General features: G+C 42.0%; 1 protein-coding gene and 1 long non-coding RNA gene across 3 annotated transcripts in view; one reads left to right on the forward strand and one right to left on the reverse strand.

Annotated features, from left to right (window-relative positions):
• The window catches only part of NCALD (neurocalcin delta), a 279,891-nt gene that overhangs the window by 149,572 nt on the left and 102,675 nt on the right, over positions 1–27,644 (forward strand). The window lies entirely within an intron of this gene.
• LOC123585652 lies at positions 479–18,341 on the reverse strand. Its single transcript, XR_006706344.1, has 4 exons — positions 17,181–18,341; positions 16,161–16,291; positions 15,335–15,461; positions 479–1,567 (listed from the first exon to the last, which is right to left on the reverse strand). It is a non-coding gene; the product is annotated as an uncharacterized LOC123585652 (long non-coding RNA).

Genomic DNA, 27,644 nt, shown 5'->3' on the forward strand with positions numbered 1-27,644 from the left:
CCACCAGATATTCCAGGAATAAAATGGCTTTATAAATAAATTTGGAAAATGCTTCATGCTTTATCTCCTGCTCTGAGATTTGCTACGAATGTGAAAACATACACAAAGCTTTGAGCTGCCTTAAAGTTAAAAAAAAAAAAAAAAAAGCAAAAACCTTTCAATCCAGTATTTCTCAAATGCAATTTTCCGTGGAACTTTTCCTTTCTGATGTAAACCCTGTTAACACTGCTGAGTGCACTTGGAGGACTGTTCATCTAGGTCCACTCATTAAATGACTTTCTAACCCTGGAACTGGACTGATTATTATCATTTCTGCTTTCCTTGAAGGTGTCACACTGTATATTTATAGATGTATCTTAGCTCCCAAAGACCTAACTGAAAAAAAGAAAATCAGAATAACATGTCTTCTACTCTGTGCTTCACACATCTTTGAAGATATGAGGCTACGCAATGAGAAAACTCACAACAAACATAGAAATTGTTTCAAGTCTTTCATCATTTTATCTTATATCTTGTGATGGCTCGAGATACTGTTTTGTTTTAATTTGTTTAAACATTCAAGAGTTCTCCAATAACCTATAGGTTCACATATTCCTTTTCTTCCCCAAGTGGTCTTGCATTTAGGGAAAGCATTAGCCCAGTACAAGTTTTACTTTAGTACAAGTGTATAGCATTTTTTTCCCTCACAGCCTCAGCACACATTTGTACTTCTCTTTCATCATTTACTTATAGAAAATATGACCTCTTAGGAAGCATTTAGTTCCGTGTTACGTCCATTTACATAGCAGGGCAGCTGGCGCGTCCTGTCTGTTTGTGGGCAGCTATGTCCCAGTAGCTTGAAAGTGCTTTGACTCAGGGTTCATCTGGGTTATGCCTCCTAGAAGAGCTTCAAGGCTTTAGCCCAGAGGACATAGGACTTCAGATACAGAGGACATAGGACTTCAGATACTTTCCTTTACAGGGCAGGTGGCTGATGCCAGGGGCTGTGGCACTCCTGTGGCTCTAGGAAGCCTAGGGCCTCTTCAGTGACAGGTCCCTCGGAGTAACACCCACCAGAGCTGGACTGTGTACATGTTCAGTCTGAAGACCTTTTCAGTCATGACAAGGGTTTGGCTAATCGGATTTGAAAGGTACTTTAAATATCATCTGGAAAAAAAAAAAAACTTAAACTTTTTATTAGTTTTATTGAATGTAGAAGAACTTCCTGAATTATGTAGGCAGTTGGGCAGCCACAAGAAAGTGTCTCTGTCTTTAATATGAATGTATTACATTGCTTTGCTTGGAGCCTCACCTTTTGTCTTGATCTTCCTTTCAAATTCCATGTCAGTCATAGTAGCAGAGATAAAAGTTGGCATGAACTTGTCTTTGCTCACTTATAATTCTGCCCAGGGCAGGTTTACGAAATGAAATGAATGGTTCTTTCCATCATAGTGGCTGTGTTGGCTAATTTTAGAAAGATTAGAATTCAGGAGACTTCCGTTCCTTTGCTAATGTGGCCAGGCAAGTTGCTAGCGTCATTAAACTATAGTTAGTGAATTTCACCTTGACCTGTTTTCTGGTCTCCTATCTGGAAAATGAGCAGGAAAATGAAGACCTTTTGCAGAGTGACATTATGAATAATTGACAAAAACTTTATTATGGGGCACTTTACAAATTAAGAGCTTTATATCCAGGCTGAGCATCAACATATATTTTTATTTTATAAAAAAAAAACAACACCACCAAAATGGTCACAAATTCTCAGCCCACTTGGGATCAGATACCAAATTCCACTCATCCGTCTTACAATTTTTAGAAGCAATATTGCAGAACAATATTTTTCAGGCTGGATTTTATCTTTTTCTTATCTTTGTTAATGTCAGACACAGGTAAAACTTTGAAGTCAATATCATAGACCATCCTCCTTTAGCACAGAAAGTAGAGAAGGGGCTCAGTGAAAGAAACTTTTTAACTCTCAAGAGCAAAGAGCACCTGAACGCTAAAAATCTTAGGAGCATTTCAGTGTGACTCTTCATGCAAACCCACAGACTCTGGAAACCATCACTTTTTTTCTAAACATAATTTCCCCAAACTTAGGATAAAATACTTTTTAGGTCTGGAGAGCATCTTGAACATGGATCTTCTGAGGGGTCTAACAGCTTGCTTATGTCCATAGTTCAGCAAACCTAGAACATGTTCAGGATGTCTTGAATTCCCAAACAGTACTTTTTCTCAAGTTTTCTCTTGTTCCTTCATCTCTGAGTTGCATCATGGTACTGAAACCAGTCAGTTTTCCACATGTACCTTCATTTCCATCCCCCCCATAAGTTGGTCCCTGTAGCTCCCTGGTGCTCTGTGGATGTCCCAGGATACAACAGGAGAAAGGAGGTTGCTGACCCTTTGCATTCTCTATGACTTATTTCACCAGAGTAGCTCCATTTGGGGATGTTTTTCCCATGATGCTTTCTTAAAATAAGGACTCCATGGGTTTAAAATGTTTGCAAAACCCAGAAAAACCACATGCTTATCTTGTGCAGTATCACTTACCTGACTTCCAAAGTCTCTTTATATCAACTTTGGATCACTTCTCTTCTTTCTTGAGACGTTGCCTTTCTTAGACTTTTATAATGCATATTCCTCCTCATTTCTCTTTTGTACCATGGATAATTCTCTACTATTTACATCCCTCGTATGGACCAGAACATTCCCCAGCATCCTCTTTTCATGTAGGATCACTGTTTCTCATGAGCTTAAATAGACCTCTTATTTCAAGATTTCTAAGTTCAACCACATACCTCACTCTCCCCAGTACTCTCTGATCTAAATCTTTCTAAAACAGTTTCTCAGAATGCCTGAGAGGTGTTCTGGCTGCTATTAACCCTCAAGCCTCTTGTGTCTCACATTCACCTAAGAGCAGTGTCTATTTCCTGTCTCCACAGCTGTACCGTGAGCTCCATGAGGGTGGGAAACATATCTTATATTTGCCATCTCCACATCCAGCACTGGGGTCTTTAAAAATGGTAGGTGTTTTAGTTAAGAATTTCGTTGGCTTCAGGGACACTGGGTGGCTCAGTCAGTTTAGCGTCTGAGTCTTGGTTTGGGCTCAGGTCATGATTTCACAGTTCGTGGGATTGAGCCCTGTGCTGGGCTCTACACTGAAGGCGTGCAGCCTGCTTTGGAATCTCTTTCTCCTTCTTTCTCTACCCCAACCCCCACCCCAAAATAAATTTAAAAAAAGAAAGAATTTCATTGGCTACAAATAACACAGATGCCGAAACAACGGCTTACATAAATTACAGGTTTTCCTTTTTTCACATCATCAGAGGTCTAGAGGTAGGCAGTCCAGAGCTGGCACAATAGCCCATAATGTCATCAGGGACCCAGGCACCTTTGTCCATTCAAGCATTTTTAGCATTTGCTTGTCACCTGTGGTCCCCATGTGGCCGAACCCCTCCAGGCATCATGTTCACATTCCAGGAAAGAAGGAGGAAAGTGGGAAATTTCTGGTGGACAGACTGGTTGGTATAAGATACCAACAGAGAAACATTCAGCCAATCCCCTTTAAAAGGCTTTCCTGGGGCGCCTGGGTGGCACAGTCAGTTAAGCGTCCGACTTCAGCCAGGTCACGATCTCACGGTCCGTGAGTTTGAGCCCCGCGTCAGGCTCTGGGCTGATGGCTCAGAGCCTGGAGCCTGTTTCCGATTCTGTGTCTCCCTCTCTCTCTGCCCCTCCCCCGTTCATGCTCTGTCTCTCTCTGTCCCAAAAATAAATAAACGTTGAAAAAATAAATAAATAAAGGCTTTCCTACAAGGGCCACCTGGTGACTTCCACCTACATTTCATTGGTAAAACTGTCACATGGACATTTGTAGCTGAAAGGTGTCTGAAAAATACAGTGTTCTTGAAGCTAGGTATGTTATTGCTCTCAATAAAATTGGCATTCTTCCAGGAGGTGAAAGATCATGGATATTTGGTAGGCAGCCTGCAGTCTTTACCAAGCTAAGGATACAAAAATCCTACTTTTGGATAGGATGGAAAGCCCCCCGCAAATGGACTCTGTTGAGTACCCAAAAAAGTAGTTTTCTAAGTGTGGTCCCTAGACCCAGACACAGGCTCTTCGCCTCCTGAAATCATTAGAGAAGCACTGTTCTAATGGCTCAAGTCCAGCAAGATAACCACCCAGGCCTTCCTTCCCAGAAATTCTGGACCTGTCACTTGAGTCATCGTTCTGTCGTTCACTTAACAAACACCTGGTTGGGGCCACAGTGTAGCAGGTACCATGCTGGGTGCTGGGGCCACCATGGGCAACAAGGATATCATTTGTCATCAAATGGGAAAGTATACGTGGAAGTACTTTATAAGCCTACTTATATTTAAGAATCAGGTAGTATTTTCTTTCCTCCATCATGTGGAGTAAACAGTGCACAGGGAACAAGCACCCTGCACAATATTGCCAGAATTAGAACTCACTCCTCCCAGCATCGATGCCATTAGCCAAGTTTTCTATTCTCTTTTCTCTTTTGGTGGTGGGTCTCCTGTGAAAGAACGTTGCTCTTAAACTTAACAAGAAACAAAAGAATTTAGCGTTGCATTTCGGACAAGTAGCATGTGATATTGGTAATTCAGCTCATTCTCAACCTCCCTCCTGGGTGTCTGAACATGAAGCCAGTATCAGCATCTGTCATCAGGACCTAAGGGACTGGGGCGCCTGCATGGTTCAGTCAGTTGAGTGTCTGACTTCGGCTCAGGTCATGATCTCGCGGTTCGTGAGTTTGAGCCGTGTGTCAGACTCTGGGCTGACAGCTCAGAGCCTGGAGCCTGCTTCAGATTCTGTGTCTCCCTCTTTCTTTGCCCCTCCCCTGCTCATGCTCTGTCTTTCTCAAAATAAATAAATACAAAGTAAAAAAAAAATAATTAAAAAAAAAAAAAAAAAAGAACCTAAGGGACGAGGTAATAGAGCTCCAGGTGATGCAAATTGCTATTAACCAGGCCTCTGGGAGAACACCAGAGACCATGCGCTTTCCATCACATGCTTGCCTCTCTTAGCCTGGGATTTAGGAAGCAGCAGGAAAAGGTCAGGATGCTTAGGAACAGAGACCATCTGTCAGAGAGGGTTGGAAGGATGGGAGAGAACAGTGCCAGGCCTCACAACTTCAAAAAGACATGCAACAACCATGGCACATGTTAACAGCTGTTAAATCCTAAGAGTGTGTACGTGGGTGTTTTGTATTTTTCTCTGTACTCTACGTTTTAATATTTCATAACATGTAAGAAATTTAAACAAAATCCTTAGAACAGAATATTGTCTTGAGATGATCAATGTAACACAGAAAAGAAATTATGGTGAATAAAATATCCATGGCCCTAAAATTATGGACAGAGATAGTTGAGTGTGTGTGTGTGTGTGTGTGTTCAGAAGCTTTAGCATGCCTCCACACCTCTGTAGAATGTTTAAGACACAGATTGCTGACTCTACCTAGTCCTGACTCAGTAGGTCTGGAGTGACGCCTAAGAATTTGCATTCCTAATAAGTTTTCACAATGAAGACATCCTAATGATTCCTTGTGGAGTAGATGCCATATGCTCTTTTTGCCTTGATCTGGATTGGTTGAGTTCATTCATTCAACCGATGTTTAGTAAGTATCTACTGTGTGCTGAGGACTATGTTCCATGTGGTAGACATGCAGTTTATTATTATCCACTTTCAACTCCTTATCAAGAAGTAATTGTTAACTACATTTTATATGTTTAGGCCAAAAGATGGGAAATTATTTAGATGCTGAGGTAAGCTGTTGTATGTTATAATAGCCAATCAACAGGCGAGGGGAACACCCTGGAAAGAGTGGTATATGAAAACTTTGCTTTTTTGTATATAGTAATTAATAATGATTGTAGATAAGTTTCCCTTTCTTGTCTTCCTTTCAGCCCCCTCCTATTCTTTTCTCTCCTCTCTCCTTCTTTCCCCTGGATAAATATGGTTGATTGACTAATCTAATAGCTATCTCAATCACCTGCTTCCTTGCTGCCTGTGACCAAAGTTTCTGGAAAGCCAGATATTTGCTCTGCCAGATTCCATGGCAGCCAGAGCTGGCCACATGTCCCAGTTACGGCCAATGAGACATAAGTGGGAATATACTGGGGGCCTCCTGGGACAGATTTTGTTTCTATATAAAAGGAACAGGAGTAGGAGGAAGATCATTGGTACAGCCTTCTTCCCTGTCTTCCTGCCTTGAAGGCAGACATGATGTCTGGGGTTGTAATAGCCATTTTGTGACCAGGAGGCAACAAGCATTAGGATGCCAAATCCAAAGGTAGTATATTGGAAATAGTGAAAGAGCCTGTTTTTGTGACTTTTTTTTTTTTTTACCAGCTGACCCAGTATTAGCAAACTACATATGTTCAGACTTTGTAATATTAGTGAGAAAAGCACAGTCTTATTTGAATACTGGTAATTTCTATCACCTACAGAGGAAATAATTCCCAATAGATACATCCACTTCTCTCTTTTTGTTTTCTTGTCATCTGCCTCCTTTTCTTCTTTGTCTCTTGCCTTGTCATGGGCTCAATTGCATCCCTCCCCCCAAATTTGTATGTTGAAGCTCTAACCTCTAGTCAGAGTGTGACTAGATATGGAGATAAAGTCTTTAAAGAGGTAATGAAATTCAAATGAAGTCATTAGTCTTAATCCAGTATGGGTGTCCTTAAAAAAAGAAAAAAGAGGAAAGTTGGACACAGAGATGTAAAGAGGAAAGACACCGTGAAGACAAAGGGAGAAGATGGACATCTACAAGCCAAGGAAAGAGGCCTCAGAAGAAACCACCTTGGTGACACCTTTATCTTGGACTTCTAGCCTCCAAAACTGTGAGACAATAAATTTCTGTTGTTTAAGACACTTAGGCTATGCTGCTTTGTTATGGCAGCCTTAGCAAACTAATACACACCTTCCTCTCCTTTTTTCACTCTATTATTTCTATTATTTATTTTCTTTATTTGTCATATACCCCAAGGGGTGTATGTGGATACGTGTGTGTGTGTGTGTGTGTGTGTGTGTGTGTGTGTGTGTGTGTGGTATACCCAAGGGACACCCAAGAGTGAGGAACCCTTGCACCGGGGCCCCTCTGCAGATTTCTCTTCATGTCTCCTTGGCCGGAGTTGTGTCACATGTCCCTGTGTAAACCAAGGGCTGAGAACGGGAATGGGACCACCATAACTGATATGGGCCAATAAAGATTTACCTTCTTTGGCTGGGAAGAGAGGCCACCTCCCTTACAGCTTGTAGATGCTCACAGAGTGATGGGGATAAGATTGTAAACAGGGTCCCGGAAGAAGAGTGGTTGTCATCCAGGGTGATTTCACCTTCCTACCCCTAACTCAAGGGGCGTTTGGGAATGTCTGGAGATATTTTTGGTTGTTAAATCTAGGAGCCAGTGGAGAGAGTTGCTATTGGTATTTGGTGGGTAGAGGCCAGGAATGCTGCTAAACGTCATACAAAGCAGTCCCCTCAACAAAGAATCATCTAGCCAAAATGCCAACAGTGCCGAGATTGAGGAACCCTGTGTTAGAAGAAGGGAAGAGGGGTGGGGAGTGGGGGGCAAGAAGCAGTGTCTGCAGTGGATGAAACTACGTGTGCAGCACCTCCTTGTGAGTCTAGCTGGGTGCCCACTGCAGCGCCCCTGAGGGTTGGAAGCTGATCTGATTAGACTGGCCAGCTGGCCCCGTGTCTACACCTGTGTGTCAGAGGCCCGAGTGAACCAGAAAGATTTGTACAGACTAAAATTAGAAAAGAGAAAAAAACAAATGATGATTTGGAAATGAATTTGAATACGCCCTTTTAGAACCTCTGAGACTGCAGTCGACACATAAACAGAACTAAGAATATAAAAATATGGTAGTCTGTCACTCTTGTCACTGGATTTCACCACCCCAGTTATAATAATGCCTTAGTCACTGTGTTGAATTCATGGGTTTTTGATATTTAAAGGACAGTAATGAGGAGCGCCTGGGTGACTCAGTTGGTTAAGAGTCTGACTCCTGTTTTTGGCTCAGGTCATGAACTCTTGGTTCATGAGATTGAGCCCCACATCAGGGCTCTGTGCTGACAGCATGGAGCTTGCTTGGGATTCTCTCTCTCCCTCTCTGCCTGCCCCTCCCCCACTCATGCTCCCCCCACCCAATAAATAAACTTTTAAAAATCTGTAAAAAAATAAAATAAAAGACAGTAATGACCTTGTTTTAGTATATTGTTAGTATATATTTAAATTACTTTTATAATTTTGCAGAGTAGCTCTTTAGGTGGCGCAATCAGTGATGAGGTTTTTATATCCACCCATGTGACATTTTACCATACATAATAAATGGTATAATAAAGTATATTTGTGGTTTAAATAATACCTCAACAACTTTTAAACTTCTTTGCAAACATTAAATATGATTTATATATGTGAATGATAGGCACATTTGCTTCTACCAAAGGTAGCTAGATTTAAACAAATCAATACTGTGACCTGCAGTTTCCTTTGCAAATATATAATTTGTCCTGTTTGCTTTATGGCTGCTGTTTGCATGATCACATTTTTTTCCTCAAATAAAAATGAAAGAAGTGATATAGAAGATGTAGCCAAATTGGCTTACAGTTTCATGGAGTCTGATTTTGTTAAAAGTGATCATGTACTTACTTTTATGTATGTTATAATGTATTAGCTTTGCATATAGCAAAAAGTCCATAGTTAGCTTAAATTGCAAGGCGTTTCCTGTTTTATAGGCTGCACTTTACAGGGTCTACTCAGTGTCGCTTTTGCTTAAGCAGTCACAAACAGCTTGCCTCCGACTTCATTTTTTAAAGAATCACCACAAATATATTCATTGGTACGTGCTCCTGTGCCTTCACGTACATTTTTTTTTTTTTTTTGCAGTTACTTCTTGTCTTTTAGCCAGTGTCTAGAAGCCAGAACCAGGATTTCATTCAGTCTCCAGTTTATTATAGACCTATGGTCTTCACAGGAATATTCGTTAAGTTTGAAGATGCTCTAAAGCTGTGTTTTTCTATTTAGTTGCCTACGGATGACAGATAATGATGTTTTACACATTTAAGAGCACTTCATTTCCTTATTACATGGGCATATTTCTAATGGCTCTAGGCTCTTTACTATTAATAGCTGTGGAAGATATGCTATACATCTAATTTAACACTGCCTGGGGTGACACAATTGGTTCTCGGTTATTTGACTGCCAACATGTACAGCTTGTGCCACAGGGAGTCTGGAGCTAATTGGCGAGATCCCTGCCCTCCAAGACTGAATCCAAGTCAAGCGTCTCTATTTTCCTCTCAGCAACCTGAGCATTCCTCATTACTCCAACTTACCTTTGGTACAGTGCCATGACTGAAATAAGGAAGGCAAGCCACTCATTTTGACTATATTCTAGATATATTTGACTTTATGCATACACATCCTTGTGGAATATGGAAGCCCTCAGGGGTGGCTCCTGAATTTCTACATATTTAGGGACCGCAATATAGAAGAAGGCTGAGGAACTTGTCTTGAATGCATGTTTGCAGAGCAAACGTGTATGATACCAACTGTATTTTTTATGACAGCTATTTGGGGACAGGAGTATCAAGCCCTCTGAGTCACCCTTTAGTAGAGCCACTGGTCATTCTCCTCATGGAAAGCCCCTTTTGTTGCTGCCAGTGAAGGCCAGTTATCTTAGTATGGCCTTTTAGATGATAATATGATCATCATTATGTCGCTATAATATCATCATGATATCTCTCAAGCCTTACATCCCATTGTCCTGCCCACCCCAACCCTCCATGTAGCTAAACTACAACTGCACAGGGCTTGTGACCATTCCATGAACAGGGCACACAACGTTTTCTTTTCCTCTGTTCCTTAGTTTTTGGGAATTCCAAAGTCTAAATTCTCTCCCCTCCCCCACCACCTAGGCCCTCTACCAAAATCCAGTTTAAACTCTACTTCTTTTTTTAATTTTTTTTTCCAGTTTCATTGGCATAGAATTGACACACATTACTGTATATGTTTAAGATATGCATCATGGTGGTTTTGACTTACATATATTGTGAAATGATTACCACAGTACATGTAGTTAACATCCATCCTTTCATGTGGATACAATAAAAAGAGAAAGAGGGGCACCTGGATGTCTCAGTTGGTTAAGCATATGACTTGGGCTTAGGTCACGATCTCATGGTTCATGAGTTCAGCCCCGCGTCGGGCTCTGTGCTGACAGCTCTGAGCCTGGAGCCTGCTTCGTATTCTGTGTCTCCCTCTCTCTCTGCCCACCCCCCACTCATACTCTGTCTTTCTCTCTCTCTCTCAAAAATAAACATTAAAAAAAAAAAGAAAGAAAAAAATGAAAAAAATTGGTGTGATGAGATCTCTTAAGATTTACTTTCTTAACAACTTTACTGCATGTTATATGTTGTCATCACCAGGCTGTACATCACCTTCCTAGTACCCCAGTACTCATTTGTCTTAAAACTGGAAGTCTGCACCTTTTGACCACCTTCTTCAAATTTCCCTTCCTCCTACCCCCTGCCTTTGGAAACCACAAATCTGATCTCTTTTTCTATGAATTTGAAATGAAATCGCTAGATCATATGATAATTCTATTTTTAATTTTTTGAGGATCGTCCATAGTGTCCCATAATGGCTGTGCCAGTCAACAGTCCCACCAACAGTGGGCAAGGGTTCCCTTTTCTGTTCATCCTCGCCAGCATCCCTTGGAGGCCATTTTAACGCTCACGAAGTGATCTCTCATTGTGTAAACCCCACTTCTTCTGAGAAACCATCTTCAACCCTCCCCACACAGACTTAATTATACCCTCCTTCCTGTGTGCTGACGACACTTCCTCCACTCCGCTGGTCACCACAGACCTGGCACAGAATTCTAGTTGTCCAACAAACAGCTTTCCTCAGCACTGGACTGTGAACTCTTTGAAGGTAGGGACCTTATCTTACTTACTTCGATATCACCAGTGCCCTATATGTTTTCTGGCTTTTGGCTGGTGCTCAGTAAAGGCATGTTGCATTAAGCTCTCACTGTTACTATGGTATTCTATATTTACTAGCATTGATGTAGAAGGAGGTGTTACCCAGTAGCCTGGTGAACAGGTAGCTAAAACATAAGCATATATGTGCTGAACCATTTTCTGGATAAAAAAAAAAATTAAGTATATCCCTGCCTCAGTAAAAGGGCCTAGAATGTGCTTCACTTCTTGACTTAGGAATCTTGTTGTGAGCGTTAGTTATTACATTGAGCTCCAATATTATCCGTGTTCTATTACCTGTAAAAGTGCCATGAAGTAATGCTCTTTAAGTAAAACATGCATATTGACAAAATAAAGCAGTGGTCCATCCAATGACCCTCCAATGAAACACCAAATATTACTGTCAGATTTTGATCTCAATGAATGAATGAGGGGTGACTTCGCTTACGAAACATCTGGAGTACACTGATCTTACCCTAGATCATTTAGTGTGAACTTCTCCCGAATTTTTCCTGTTTCTTCAAAGTGTTAATTTTGGGGGGAAAGTTTTAAATACTAATGACCACAGAAAGCTATATGAACTTGAAGTATATTACCTTTTGTTAAACTCTATTAGAGAATCAGATTGTTGTCACAACAAAAATGGCTACATACCATACCAATAATGGCTCACCAATTGACTTTGTATGCCTTTTATCCATCCAGTCATTCAACAATTACCACATGCTAGACATTGTGCTAGGACCTGGGCACCTAAGACTGAACAAGATAGATATGATTCCTGCCTCAAGGTCCTCATGTGGAGAGAGAAGAGACAGAGCAGCACACAGAATTGCAGCAGAGGATATGTTTCTGTTTTGAGACATTTACCAGCCCATAAAACATTAGCCACCTCTGCCAGCTCACTTGACATTCCAATGAAGTCTCCATCACTGGGTTGAGAGACTATCATAACCCAGACAAGGGCCAGTTGCATGCTCTGGTGGCAGGGATCAGGGTTTTGATGAAGATCCACAGTGATCTCTCTAGACTTGGTTATTTTGGGTATTTTTGCAGGTAGGTGGGAACGCTGGCTAAGGGAACAAGATTTATATTTGTAATCTCAGTGGTTTGTCTGTGGAGGAGAATGGTGATGCCTATCAGTAATGAGAGGGGGTGAACACCAGTGGGAGCCCCAGTGGCAGTGATTGTGTCCAGATTTAAAAAAAAAAAAAAGTAGGAAGTAATGTTTGCTGTTGAAAATTGGAGCCAAAGTTCCTACTTGGGGAGTTCCCAGGCACATTTTGTTTATATAACAAGATATGATGGACTTGCATTGATATCCAAATGTTAGCAGGTAATAGAATTAAGTGGTTTGATTTACACATATTGGTCTTTGTCACGTGTGTCTTACACTAATGTTTACTTATTTATTGGGTATCTATTGTACACAGAGAACCATGCTAGATACTGAGAAGGTTCTGTTTTATTCTCAGTGGGTTTATAGCTCAGGAATGGCATCAACCAAAGACAGGGCATGCAGGTTCAAGATCACAGGAAGAATAGCAACCGTGAGAAAGCATATCTTGATTACTAATGGGAAAATAAGATTATTGTTGCTCTGGGGTGTTGTAAAAGTACATCTCAGTGAAGCAATTGGCAATGGAGAGTTCCCCCACATCTTGGTACAAGAAGGATCCCTTAACTCTATCAAAGCATTGACAAAGCAGGTGCTGGGCTTGAGAACAACTGTCAGAGGTCACACTAAAAATCAAATTTATTAGAGATTTTTGAAATTAGGGTTATCTACATTTGATATATAAAAATTTGATTTAACTAATAATTATTTTGAATCTACCAAGATTCTTCTCTTCGGGCCATGAAGGATTTCATTGTATATTCTTCAACATGACTGAGACTAACTTTAAGACTTAAATACTTCCTGATAGACACATACAGAGAATTAAGAGATTGGGCCAACCTAGTTTTGCTTTCTTAATGGTAATTTAAAATTTAGAGCTGAAAAAGTGTCTTACTGTGGGATGAATGGAGGCTTTTACTGAGATTGTTCTAGTCATGAGGACTAATCATGAAATGTTAGAATTGGAAATGAGCGGTGATGTCTACCGGGGGTGTTCAGATGATGTTTAGCCGAAGAATCCTTTATTTAAACAAAATTTTACACTGAAGTATGGTATGTCAGAGAGACAAAAGTGGAGTTGGATATGAGGACTAATGTCCATTGATTTGCTCCATTTGAGTCTACAAGGGGTTCCCCAGGACAGTTTGGAAACTACTGCTCCAGGCCTGTTTCTACATTTGCCCTGGCAATGGGCAAATTGTGAAGGCACCAATGCCCAGGAAAATAACTAAATCTCCCTGTGAGTACTGCTCAGAAGCAGAAATAGGTGTAGGTTCAGATATTTTGACCTATTTCATTGAACTTTCCTCTGAAAACTGAACACAATTTGCATATCTTTTCATTTGTGTTTCTAAATGCCTATGTCCTCTGAAACTGGGTCACTGTCTGATTAGTGATAGTAACGGTGGAAAAGAATGACTGCTGTGTCCTGGGCCAAGAGAGAAATAGGTTAAATCCAGTGTGTCTTTCTTAATCCCCTTATTGTACTTGACTGTATTCATCTTTGCTCTTCAAATAGAAAAAGAGAAGCTTCCATGAGCCATAGCCCGGCCTCCTCCCTTCAGTATGAAATGCAGTTCTACATTGGATAAATAATGTTTATATCATATCCATGGATTTATTATTTTCAGGAGGAACTCCATGTCTTTGTGTGAGACTTTCTATGTGATTCTGGCATCCAGTAGGTAGTGCAGGTTGGCTCTCACCATGCTTTTTATGAACACCAGGGGTCCTTTGTAGACCCCCAGGTGATGCCAGCCTTTGGGTAGCGAGGCCTAATGTGATTCTGCCTTACCACTGTTCAATATCGCTCTATAATTTGTCATCTTTGGTCATCAGGTATGTTCAGTTGAGGAGACTTTGGGTGACAGACAGGTAGCTGTTCACCAACTCTTCAGGCTCCTCCTTGTGTAGCATAGATTTGTTTCTGGGAAGATGTCACGGCTAGCGAGAAATGAGGTGACTTGTCCAAGATCTCACAGCACATGAGAAGCAGAGGCAAGCTCAGGACTCGGGCCTCCAGATGCTTTGACCAGCACCTTCACTGCATTCACCCACCTCTAACCCTCTCCGATCAACAACAGGTGGAAGTGATAAAACCAGCCATATTGAAAAGGAGCACTGTCTCAAAACCCTTGGTACAGTTTAACTTGGCCAGAACCTGGGCTGATATCAACCTAGTCCTTCAGGAAGGATGGGTAGATAAAGTGTCTTCAATTCATTTTCCCCATCACATTTCTTCTATGGGTTCATTGTGTTATATTATTGGAGTTACTATTCGGGGGTAAGGCATTGCCCCACTGTTCAAAGACCTTGTTCAAATGCAAGCTATTCCTAGAAGGGATAATGCTATATACATGCTGCCCATCAGTTTAGATCCCTTTGTTGCATTAGTCAGCAGCCCAGAAGGATGGGGAAGGCTTTCAAATGGGTTTTTGAGCAGATCAGTACCTAAAGCAGGGCCAGCATGCAGTTCCAGTTGGGATAAGGAGAGGACTGAGGAACCAGGAAACTGGGGAACTGAAGGCCCGGCAGGTGGCCTAACCACACCTGGTGTGTGCACTGAGCACGGAAAAAGCCTAATTGCTGGTGGAAAAGATGTTTCCAGCAGAAGTTGAAGCCTGGCTCTCATGAGCTCAGGCTTTGGGCATGTTAAGTCTACAGGCTTTTCCTGGGCATCTGGGTGACACTCGTCCTCTCAGGGAGGCACTGGCATGTCCTTACACATCCGACAGGTGGACTCTAGAGACAGCTGTGACGTACATGTGGTGATTAATGCCTCTTGCATACACTTATACACCCTCCTTCTTCTGTTCCATGCTCCCTGTATTTCCTCCAGCCAGTTCTGAACGTATGGACCCTGGCACCATTCCAGCATTTACAAATCTTCCCCCCCTCCCCAGAAGACACCAATAACGTCCCTTTCTACCTCTTCCTTGCCAGTTATGGAGGGAAGAGTGGACTTACCTTCCCTGGGGTTATTACAAAACAATGGTCATCTGTCCCAGGTGGTTAACTTCCTGTAAATTCTTACAAGTCACAGAAGCCAGTCTCTCATCCAGAATGAGAAAGCTGAATGCCAGCTTTACCACTCCCAGATTCATTCAGATCAGTTGCTTTTCTCTTCTGCTAACTATTCCTTTCAGCCCAAACTTAAGGTAAGAGAAGGGGGACGGTTTTCCTCACTCTTTGAGAATTATGCATTTTATTTTAAATTGGGATACTCACCACCTTCAAATACCTCTCTGCCTGTCTGTCTGTCTGTCTCTCTCTCCTTTCCAGTTTGGATAACAGTTCAGCCTCATGATGTCTGAGTTGGGGGCCAATTGTTGAATTTTCCTGAGGCAACAGCATTCTAAAAAAAAAAAAAAGAAAAAAAACAATTTCATTTTCATTAGTCATGGCGAAAGAAAGGTGAATAAATATGTAGACATTGGAGATCCTATGTGCTTGGTTAAACTAACCTATTAACAGTCCTGGCCAAAGCAGATTAGACAGTCTGCTGAACTGGGTTAAGGATAAGAGACTTCACTCTTTAGATATTTAGCTTTTCTGTATTATGTTGCAGCATTTGTTGCTTAACCTTTTTGCACCATTTTGAATAGGAAAAAACTGCTGCTCGAGAAGTTTCTTTAGAAGTCGTCTAACTGCTTGCTACTCAAAGTGTGTCCATGCAATGGACAGCAGCATTAGCATCCCCTGAGACCTTGCTAGAAATGCAGAATTTTAGGCCCCACCCCAAACCTACTGAATTCGAATCTGCAATTCAACAAGATCCCCAGGGGATTTGTGTCTTGCATTAAAATCTGAGCTGCACTTGGCTAGTCTGACTCCTTCATCTGACATATGGGGAAACTGAGGCCCCAGGCAGATTCTCAGAGTACAAGGGGAAGCTGTAACAAGGAAGAATCTTAAGAGCAAGCTACCATGACCTTGTAGTCTCTCCTGATGCAGGCTGTGGGGTATGGGGGGGGGCGGGTTGCGGTGGTGGTGGCTGAAAACCGATGGTTTGCCAAGCTGGGCACTTTTCTAAAAATAACAGTGAAAGACTTACCTCTGCAGGACAGATATGGCTGACCTGGTCATTTCAGATCTGGCAGGTAAATGGTGAGTCCCCATCTATTCAGACCCCTGGCCGTGACCAGGTTCTCAGGGGTGACAAGAACACAGTTGTCTACAAGGAATCTGGAGGTCAGAATGCACAATATTTATGTTGGAGTTTTCACTGTTTATATAAGGAAAAATCCTCATTAATCTCAAACATGTCTGTTGTTGAGTAGGCCCCTGGAGTCAGGTGTTCCTTTAAAACAACAAACATAACCTATTTCTCATATTTCAGGTTTGATGCAATTGCTACCTGAGGCAGCCTAGTTCTTTGGGGGCTATGTTAGATTTTATTTTCACTGTAAATAGAACCATAAATTCAATAGACTTGGTCACCCATGTATTGATTCTAACATTTTACTGTCATTATAAAAAGGAAATTGTTTCTGATTGTCAAACTTCCTATGTGCTGGGAAACAGTAAAAACAATTATTGTGGCAGGGCGCCTGAGTGGCTCAGTCGGGTAGGCGTCTGACTCTTGATTTTGGCTCAGGTCACAATCTCACAGTTCATAGGATTGAGCCCCACGTCCACCTTTGCACTGACAGTGTGGAGCCTGCTTGGGATTCTCTCTCTCTCTCTCTCTCTCTCTCTCTCTCTCTCTCTCTCTCTCTCCCCCACCCCCCGCGCCTCCCCTGCTTGCGTGGGTGGGTTCTCTCTCTTTCTCTCTCTCTCCCTCCTTTTCTCTCAAAAAAATTGTAGAAATCAAGATAAAGAGAAAAAAATGCCATGTACTTTTGAGGGCAGAGAAAGAAGATGCTTTGTCACATGTATGGGTCTGAACTCCCTTAGGCACGAGGGTCAGGCTATTAGAGACCCCATAGGAGGCCCCTGGGTTTATGGGCCTGGAGAGTGAGAAGGAGGGAGAAGGGGAGAGGAGTGTTTCTTTCCACTGGAGGGGGTAGAGAAAGGAGGATTTGCATTTCTTTGTTATTGAGGGTGGAGTACATGTAAATGAGATATAACCTACCTTCAAATACAGACCAGATGGAGAAGTCTGGCATATAGGAACCACTCCATATATGTTCTTTCCTCTTTGGTCTGAAGAGTTGTGCTGAGGAGACAGCCCTGGCAAAACCTAGAGGCAGATCTGGTTTGTTCAAGAGGACTCTTTGTTCAACAGGACTTTATCTGTACTGGCAAACATAAAGGAGAATGTTTCCATTGTTGCTAATAAAAGAGACACTCTAAGAATCAGGGCTGCTTTGTGGGAATCTTTATGCCTCTGGAGTCATGAGAAATTTGGACTTCTTGACAAGGACTAGGGCCTCTGTGGGTTCAGGCTGAAATGATGGGAGTGGAGCCCACTGTGAACCAGGGTTGGTCATCTAATTCTACAATATTCTAGATGAGGTCAGAAGGAGTACATGGCAGTTCCCACTGAGCGGGCTGTGCTCAGGGCTCAGTGGGGCTTGACTCCTGGGGCAGAAGAGAAGATGTCTGGGGGGCAGGGGTGTGGTGTCTGTGACCTCAGGAGGTGGTTCTCGGGGTTCATGGAAAAGGCTACAAAGCAGTCATCTACTCAGGGTTTCAGATACCCTTTGGTAAGTTTCGTCTATCAGGTTATCGCAATTCTGATTCTCTAGGGAATTGGGGATTAATTTGAGAGTGCACAAAAAGGCAATGGACTTAGGTTAAGATAATTTAAGTGACACAGGTAGATAGATCTTCCTGAACAGTAATAATCATTTATTTCACTGCTGTGGCTTTTTAGTTTACAGACCATTCTCTTGGCAGGCTTATGAGGAATTTCCCTCTAAGTGGCTAGTACTCTTCCCACTAGATCAGTGGCCTCTGAAATAAGTGGCCCACTATACACTAGAGAGTACACAAGATAATCTACTGCTTGCAAAAAGAAAATTATTTAGGTTTTTTTTTTCTAAAAAATAAAAAAGAAGAAGTGAAAAAGGAAAAAAAAATTAAGCTTTACCAACATTTTAAATATGGACTGAGCCTAGCACATTCTGTCATTTTTTTGTATGTCAGGCATCCCTGCATCACATATTCCCCATGTGGTCTCCCGAGGATTGAGGGGCTGCCCACATCCCCGAGGGGCAGAGAGACCCCCCTGGCTTGCTTGTCCACTTTCAGCACATTGCTTTACATTGCCCCTTGTTTAACTTAAAGATTTCATTGTCTTCCTTCCTCTGACAGAGTGAACAAGCAACTTCCAGAATGATTCTTGCAAAGAAATGATCAGTGGGGGTAATGCTAGTGACGCGAGCACGCACCAAGCCCAGGAAACAGCCAAGCGATGTTTCTGTTACTGCTGGTGTATGCTCATTGTCAGCCATCATACAATACCGAAAACAACCACAATCTCATCCAAGCTAGCAAGTTGCCAAAACATTTTTGCAAAGTGAATTACCTTCCCTATTCTCGATGATGAATGTCACCCAAGTATCCATTGTGTCTTGTAATATAAGCTCAAGGACATTAGGAAGTTACTGTCATTAATAATTCACTTAAAAACTAAACATCTAGAACATGAAACAAACCTCTACAGTTTACCAACCCCCCCACCAGTGGTGGGTAGAGACGTGTGATTCTCAACAGTACTTTATTGTTTTTTTATGTTTATTTATTTTTGAAAGAAAGAGACACAGAGCATGAGCAGGGGAGAGGCAGAGAGAGAGGGAGACACAGAGTCCGAAGCGGGCTCCAGGCTCTGAGCTGTCAGCACAGAGCCCAACGTGGGGTTCGAACCCACGAGCCGTGAGATCATGACCTGAGCCAAAGTTGGATGCTTAACCGACTGAGCCACCCAGGTGCCCCAGTACTTTTTTTTTTTTTTTTTTAAGATTTTATTCTTTTTAAGGAATCTCTACGCCCAGCATGGGGCTTGAACTTACAATCCCAAGAGCAAGAGTCACATGCTCAGCCAACTGAGCCAGCCAGGAGCCCCTCAACAGTACTTAAAATGTTTGCCAGATTTACTGACAAATATTTAAAAGCCTCTTTTGAGGGGCGCCTGGGTGGCTCAGTCAGTTGAGCGTCCGACTTCGGCTCAGGTCATGATCTCGCGGTGTGTGGGTTCGAGCCCCGTGTCGGGCTCTGTGCTGACAGCTGGGAGCCTGGAGCCTGCTTCCGATTCTGTGTCTCCCTCTCTCTCTGCCCCTCCCCCACTCATGCTCTGTCTCTCTCTGTCAAAAATAAAATAAACATTAGAAAAAATTTTTTAAAAAAGTCCCTTTTGAGATTTTTTACTTGTTAGTAAGAAAAAAAAAAAGCCTCATATGACTGGGTAAATACTTGCTGTTCCTGATGCTGTTAAAGATGGTTGAAGTAATACATAAAAAGTATATATAGTGACAAACAAAATACCTTTGTTTTTGGTGAGCTGATACTATTGGAATAGAAGAAGAAAATATTGCAGGATGTCTGAAGAAGCAAGGATCAGAACAGATGATGCAGTGTGGGATGTTTGTTGTGTAGTGGTATAAAAACATGTATGCTGTCAATATTTCAGCCTACAGTATTTGCTAGATTCTGTTTTAATAATTCAGAATTTAAAGAACCACTTTACATTGTATGTGTGTGTGGGTACGCCTGTGTGTGCATGTGTGTGTACCACATAGAGGAAAATGCACTGGGAATGATATATCTTCAACAATTAAATTGCTTCTTTAATTAAAAAGTGTTTTATGGAAAACTTTAGGTGAATATGACCACCGAGATAAAGATAGGATCAAATGATTCATTTGCTGAATCATACAGAGGAAAGCTCTTGTAACAAACAGTTAATGCCAGAAATACACAAAATGTTACAGGATGTAAATAACATAGGTTACCTTTATAAAAACCAGACCTGTAAAATATAGTGGAGTCTTTATAACACTGTGGAATAAAATGGATAGTGACCATGAAAATCTTGTGCAATGCGTAAAGGCTCCCTGTAAATCCTTTAAGTTATCTTCTGTCAAAATATTATAAAGGAATTGTTGGACTCTAGATGACTTATTCATTTTTCTTTTATTAAAAGATGAGACCCAATAGACTGACCTTTTATGCAGTGACAATTAGGCTATCTAGAAAAATAGCTTTTGGAAAAATTAAAATTAACACTTAAAACTGTCATGAAGAATCGAAGTGGGAAAGAGACATAATAATCATTGTCTAATTAACCCATGAAGAGTGTGACCAGGGGAGTGGAGTATTTGCCTTCCTAAAGCCCATTGCCTCCGGCTAGGTTGTGTGTCCTCATCTTTCACTCCCGTAATACCCTGTGTAGACATCCACCCATTCATCCACCTATCTTTCCATCTATGCATCCTCCCATCCATCCAGCCAGCCATTCATCACCCTTCCATCCAACAAATATGTGTTCATCATTTACTCGATGTCAGCATTCTAGATAGTGGGTATACAAAATAGACAGTGAACAAAACCATCAATAATCCCAGGTCTCAGGAAACTTACATTGTACACAGGGAAAATACATCACTTTAAAAAATGAGTAAGACATATAATAAATTGGCTAATGATAAATGTTATGGGAAAAAACAAAGGAGAGAAAGATATTAGGTTGTACATTGCAGGGAATACACTGCAATTTTTTTTTTTTTTTTTTTAAAGTTTATTTATTTTTGGGACAGAGAGAGACAGAGCATGAACGGGGGAGGGGCAGAGAGAGAGGGAGACACAGAATCGGAAACAGGCTCCAGGCTCTGAGCCATCAGCCCAGAGCCCGACGCGGGGCTCGAACTCACGGACCGCGAGATCGTGACCTGGCTGAAGTCGGACGCTTAACCGACTGCGCCACCCAGGCGCCCCTACACTGCAATTTTTAATCCAGCAATCAGAGGAAGCATCACTGAGAATGATGCTGGAGTCAGCATCATAAAGAGGTTAAGAGCGTGAGTCCTGCAGGTTCTGGGGAGAGAGCTTACGGCACAGAGGGAACATTAAGGACAGAAGCCCTGAGGAAGGATTGTGCTCTGGGTTTAGTTAAGGAGGAGAGGAAGTAGTTGAGGTCAGACAGGTGAAATGCTGGGGAGTAGGGCTAGCAATAGCAGTCCGACAGAGTCTCGGGAGGCTTGCAAAGATTTTGACTTTTACTCCAAGTGAGATGGGAAATCCCTGGTAGGTCCTGTGCAGGGGATATGACTTGGTTTGACATGGGTTGTCACAGGATTGTTTTGGCCGTGTTACAGAGAATAGACTGAGTGGGGTGTCTTAGTCTGTTCCGACTGCTGTGACCAAGTGCCAGAGACTGACTGGGTGGCTTGTACACAATAGAAGTTGACTTCTTATTTCTGGAGGCTGGAGGTCTGAGATCAGAGTGACAGCGTGGCTGGGAGCTGGTGAGGGTCCTTTTCCAGGCTGTCGACTGCTGACTTATCCTGACACTGTGGAGAGCAGAGAGGGGAAGCGAGCACTCTTGGCACTCTTATAAGAGCACTAATGCCTTCGGGAGGGCTCCACTCTCAGGCCTCGTCTCATCCTAAGCACCTCCCGTAAAGCCCACCTCCTACTACCATCACATTAGGGGGTAGAGATTCAACATACCGGTTTGGGTGGAGGGGGGTTCTATACAAGCATTCAGTCCATAACATGGGGCCAGTGCAGAAGTAGAGGCCGGTTAGGACACATTGCAGTGATCAAGGTGAGAAATGGTCCAAGTAGGGGTGGTGGAAGGTGGTGGAGTTAGTTCTCAGTAGCCATGTTATATTGAAATCATCTACTTATTATTACTTTTGTCTCCTCCACCTGCCCATTGCATTCCCGGCACCTATCACAATGCTCACTCAGAAAAATCATAAGGGGCACCTGGGTGGCTCAGTTGGTTGAGTGTCTGACTTCGGCTAAGGTCATGATCTCAGGGTTCATGAGTCTGAGCCCCGCACCAGGCTCTTTGCTGTCAGCACAGAGCTTGCTTCGGATCCTCTGTCCCCCTCTCTCACTTCTTGCGTGTGCACGTGCTCTCAAACACAAATACACATTTTTAAAAAGGGGGAAAATCATAAAATCTCCTTTCGGGAAATAAATTGTGCCCATCTGGGGAGTTCTACAGGACTAAATCTCAAGTTGTGAATACAAGGTGGTTGAAATAGAAGATGCAATTTGTTTAAGAACTAAAGGAAAAATTTAGTGGTTGACAGTGTGTTATTATGAGGAAGAGGATGATTGGGGGAGTATATTCTTGGTCCCAGAGGCTGATTTTAAAGGAATCCTTCCTTTCCCAGCACAGCTCTGGGTATTTGGGTCAGACATGAAACCGTTTCAATCTGATGTAATACTCAGAGCCACTGTATTGCTCAATTCCAGGACATGCCTTTCCCACCGAATGCAGCATGGATCCTTTGAGTGTCACAATGTGGTGATGATCTATGGGTATCTATGTATCTGTATCTTTGGGAAGTTCTCCCGCCATTGGAGGGTGTCACAGAGCCACATGATCACAGAAACAAGGCAGAAGCTGTAATCGTAAATATTAATCTTGAATACTATTGGTTCCAGGACTTGTTAGGCTGGATAGTTACAGTAAATTGGATAGTAGCTTCTAAGAGTATCAGGTCCTCACCCCCAGAACCACCAGATGTGGAAAAGGGTGTTTGCAGGTGTGATTAAGTTAAGGATCTTGAGGTGGGATATTATCCTGGGTTATCTGGGTGGGTCCTAACCGCAATCGTGAGTGTCCTTGTAAGTGAAAGGCAGAGGGGGATCTGACACAGAAGAGAAGGCAAGGTGACACAGGGCAGATACTTTAGTGACAGAAGAAGCTGACAGAAGCCAAAGAAGCTGACAGCTACCGAAAGCTGCAAGTGGCAAGGAACAGAATCTCCCCTAGAGCTTTTGGAGAGAGCTTGGCCCTGCCAGCAACTTTATTTTGGCCCAGAAATACATATTTCAGTCTTGTAGCCTCCGGAACTCTAAAAGAGTGAATTTCTGATGTTTTATGTCATCAAGTTTGTGGCAATATTGTTACAGCAGCCGCAGGAAACTAATACACTAACAGAGTAGTGAACTAAGCTTTCATCTATTTCTTGGATAGCTATTTATACACCAAAAGAACAGTTATGTGGTCTTGAAATTTCTCTGTGAATATTTCAGCAATGACTCTGCACAAGAGTGCTTTTGAAGCCGAGGCAAGATGGTTTACGGGGTACCCCAATATCTGCTCAACTGCTAACCAAAAACCCTTCTAAATTAGGCTGTGACAGTTTGTTTGCCAATAAGCGCTTTTATAAATAGTAAACAGTAGTTGAAAGGAAAATATACGACTGAGCCATCTTGCATTACTTACTTTATGGTTAAAATTCGATCTATCCAAAGATTCCAAAGCATCTACATGCATATTCATCTCTCTCTCTATCTCTCTTTCTCCCCTTCTGTCTGTCTCTGTCTCTCTTTCCCCCTCTCTCTTAACCTGAAAAAATTAAGAGCAAGAGTAATTTGCACTCTTGGGCACGTAGCAGATGATTTTACACTACACATGATGAAAAATCTAATTAAATATGATTTTCATCTCAGCTTTACTTGACCTTTCTTCGTCCAGATACATTGCTGACCCTCCAACCTAGGAACCCTGGGAAGATCCGGGAAGTCTTTTGCAGAGCAAAACACTCGGGATGGTAAAGTGCTCTTAGCTGAAATAAATGCTCATTACTGAAATTCCTGTAGTCTCCTGAAGTGTTGTGGGTTTTTGTTGTTGTTGTCATTTTTTTTGTTTTTTGGGTTTTTTTGCTACCATGCCCCATTTAGGAATGGAACTTATTACCGAAGATAAATAACCTGATTCCCAGGGTTCAGCCTTATTGGGTAGACCATGAAGGCATTTCTCTTTGGGGTCATACCATATCCCCATTTATTTTAGATGCTGGGGTAGGGGCTGGTCCCAGCTATTAATAGAACCCCATGAACCTTGGAAATATTTTATCATTGTAATTCAGTGATTTTCTCTGACTTCCAAAGGCCCTCAACTCTCTCCTCTCCTCTCCTCTGATCACGTTTCATGAGCTTACATTTCTGGAAACAAAAACCATAAGGGAGATAGTCTTTAGTTAATATCTTTTGGCCTTGAGATCTAAATCCTCTAAGTCAGGAGTCAGAAATCTATGACCTGTGGCTAAATCCAGGCTGCCTCCTGTTTAACTTTTAAATAAAGTTTTATTTGAACACAACTTTGCCCATTATTTATTGTCTAGTGCTGCTTTTTTGCTGTTAACAACAGAGTCAAGTACTTGAACAAAGATAGATAGGCCTGCAAAGCCTAAAATATTTACTATCTGGCTTTTTACAGAAGGTTTGCAGATCCCTGCTCTCAGTCAAGGGAACTCAGATTCTGCCTACTGTTGTTTTGTTTTGTTTTGTTTTGTTTTGTTTTGTTTTGTTTTGTTTTGTTTTGTTTTAAGGGAGAGAGAGAGAGTGAGTCATTAAGGGGCAGAGAGAGAGGGAGCCGGAAAATCCCAAGCAGGCCCCGTGCTGCCAGCACAGAGCCTGACCCAGGGCTCAAACCCATGAACTATGAGATCATGACCTGAGCCAAAATCCTGAGCCGCTAAAGTGACTGAGCCACCCAGGTGTCCCCGCCTACTTTTTTTTTTTTTTTTTTTTTTAAACAGAGGTGTGAAATACAGAACTGAAATTAATGACCGGGCACATTATCCTGCTATAGGATAACCTGCCACTTAGCTCCACAGGTTCAAGGGAGTCTGAATTAACTTGGGGGCCCAAGTATGATTGAGATCCAATTCAGAATGACCTTAGCTTCTTTCTTGAGCTGTCGTAGTCGTGGAAAAACACATCCTAAGGATCATACTACTCTCCATTTATCCACATTCTATGGTGGCCCAGATCCAACGAGATTACTCAAGAATCTTCCTTCTGTTGGGGCTGCCCCTCTGTGTCTTTATAGATGTTGTCACACTTCCGTAGCCCTCAGGCTGTTCCTTGTATGAATGCAGTGACTGGTCGATCCTCAAGGACAAGCCCTCTAGGCAAGGAGCCCTGGCACACTGTCCTGTGCACACTAGAGGTAGAGGAGCACCCTTACTGAGTGCTGACTTAATTGGATGACCCAGCCTTCTGCTCAGAGGTGACAACAGATGCAGGAAGTGATCTCAGGCTTGCCTTTTGGGAAGTGCTGCTGGAAGACAGTGTGGCCTCTAAACCTGGAGGGATCGCTGCAGGGTAGGATATGACTGTCAAGTTCTGCAGGCTGCATCTGTGGGCATAGTCAGCTGAGACACTTCACAAAGAAGGGAGAGGAGGGGAAATGATGCCAATATAATTGCTTCTTGGAAAAGATTCCCTATCACGTTTCAGAAGGAAAGGTCACTATGAATGATGCTGGCACTTAAGAACCTAGAGATTTCTCTTTGGTATCATGTGACTTATTATTAGTTTGTATGGAATGATGATGACCTCTGTCCAGTCTGACTACCATAGTGTGGCACACTCAGAAGAGCTTACATTTGCAGGTCAAACAGACCTGGGTTCAAATGTCAGGTTCATCTCATTCTACTTCTACTCGTGTCAAGTTGATTACCTTCAGTTGTGTCACCTATAAGAGGGGATAAGACTTTCAACTCACAGCATGCATGTCAGGATTAAGTAAAAGAGGTAATATAAAAGATGTCCACACTACTGGGCAAACAGTAGTCGCTCAATTCTTTGCCCTTTTCAGCTGGTCTTATTGATGAAGGAGAGAAGTAAATTTAATGAACCCACTGTCTGAAGAGATGGTAGGAACAGTGGTTCAGCCAAAAAAAAAGGATTTATATAAAACAAGAAGATAAATTTCTAATGAGTTGTTAAGGGAAAACAGGATCTTTGCATATTTGTACCCTAGTGTGGTTTTATTTGTAATTTGGAAGCTGTTATCACCCTATGAGAATAGCAATGGGAATGTTTCCTTCATGGACACAGCCATGGGCCCCATCAGGACCATGGTACAAAAGGCCACTGGAAACGGAGAGTGCTCAATAGATAGGAAAGTTGGCACTTACCAGTAATAAATACTGCCAGTAATAATAACATATTCCAGCTTCTATATAGAGGCTGGGAGCAGGCCAAGATCACAGTTAGAATAGAGCATAGGTTCTGTGCTCTACTGACAGAAGGTATTTTTTTCTTCCCTTATTTTAGAGATCAGAACAAAGAAACAATTGACTGAATATAGACGTTTCGTGACAATTAAATGACATTTTGTTCAAGATAATTGTAGGATTTACATTGTTTCTTTTGACAGCTGATCAAAGGGAAATAAAAATTCGCAAGGCAAACTGGCCCCATGTAGATCAATAAGGAAGCTGCTACATTTAATTTTCTTCCTAGGATTTTGGAAGGCGGACTGAGGGATCTTTCCAGAATTTTCTTTTTCAGTTGACTCCATTGGCATTGCCCTATGTAATTATTTCGACAGTGGGTGGTTGTCCTCTTCTACCACACTCAGAGAATTTTATGGCTTCTCTCTAGGGCTTGCCTGCATTCTGATCTTAGCCCCCAGTTAAAGAGCAGCACATTCTGAGTACAGTCTGAATTTTCTAGTATTTTGAGAACCTATCAGACCTGTAAACATCCATTGGTTCCTTCTTTCTAGAAATGTTTTTTTCTCCATGCTCTTGACCATTAGAAGCCTGGAGACTGATGATCTTTACATTTGTATCTGCTCAAAGTCTTGTCTGGATTGGTCACAAATATTGTTAATGCCTTTGTCCTAAAGAGCTCTTGAAATTATCCTGGACCAAACTCAGGATGTCAGATGGACTGATATTTGCCAATGGCGAGGCCTTATATGTGGAAACTTAGACTTGAAGGAAGAACATTGAAGGATTCTTCTTGTTTTTCATGTGGGTGCCTCATAGAATTGCAGTGTTTTTAAAAAAAAATTTCAATGTTTATTTATTTTTGAGAGAGAGAGAGGGAGAGAGACAGAAGAGAGAGCACGAGTTGGGGAGGGCCACAGAGAAAGGAAGACACAGAAGCCAAAGCAGGCTCCAGGTTCTGACCTGTCAGCACAGAGCCTGACACGGGGCTCGAACTCACAAACTACAAGATCATGACCTGAGTCAAAGTTGGAAGCTTAACCGACTGAGCCACCCAGGCACCCCAGAATTGCAGTTTTTTAAACAGGAGTTCTAAGACCTAGTTTTTCAGCCAGTTCTAAGCTCTCTCTTTTTCTTTTCTTTTGATTAAGTAGAAAATTTAATGGCCTTGCTAACATCAGGAAATTTTTTTTAACATTTTACATTCTCACTATCTTTTTAATTTCCTAAAACTATAACTACTTACCAGAATGATTCTGGCATTCCGTGAGAAGGTACCATTTGTCATCAGAAAACTTTTGAACTCTACAGAAATGCAAAATATCAAAGGACATTTTTATGTCCTCACAAGGTTCATAAAAACAGCTAGACTGCATGTTATGGGCTTTGTTGGGTCAAGTATGATTTTGGTCATCAGAAAGGGATTTCTCATTCACTTTTTAACT

Source organism: Leopardus geoffroyi, chromosome C3 (genome assembly GCF_018350155.1).
Source record: "Leopardus geoffroyi isolate Oge1 chromosome C3, O.geoffroyi_Oge1_pat1.0, whole genome shotgun sequence".
NCBI classification, from domain to species: domain Eukaryota; kingdom Metazoa; phylum Chordata; class Mammalia; order Carnivora; family Felidae; genus Leopardus; species Leopardus geoffroyi.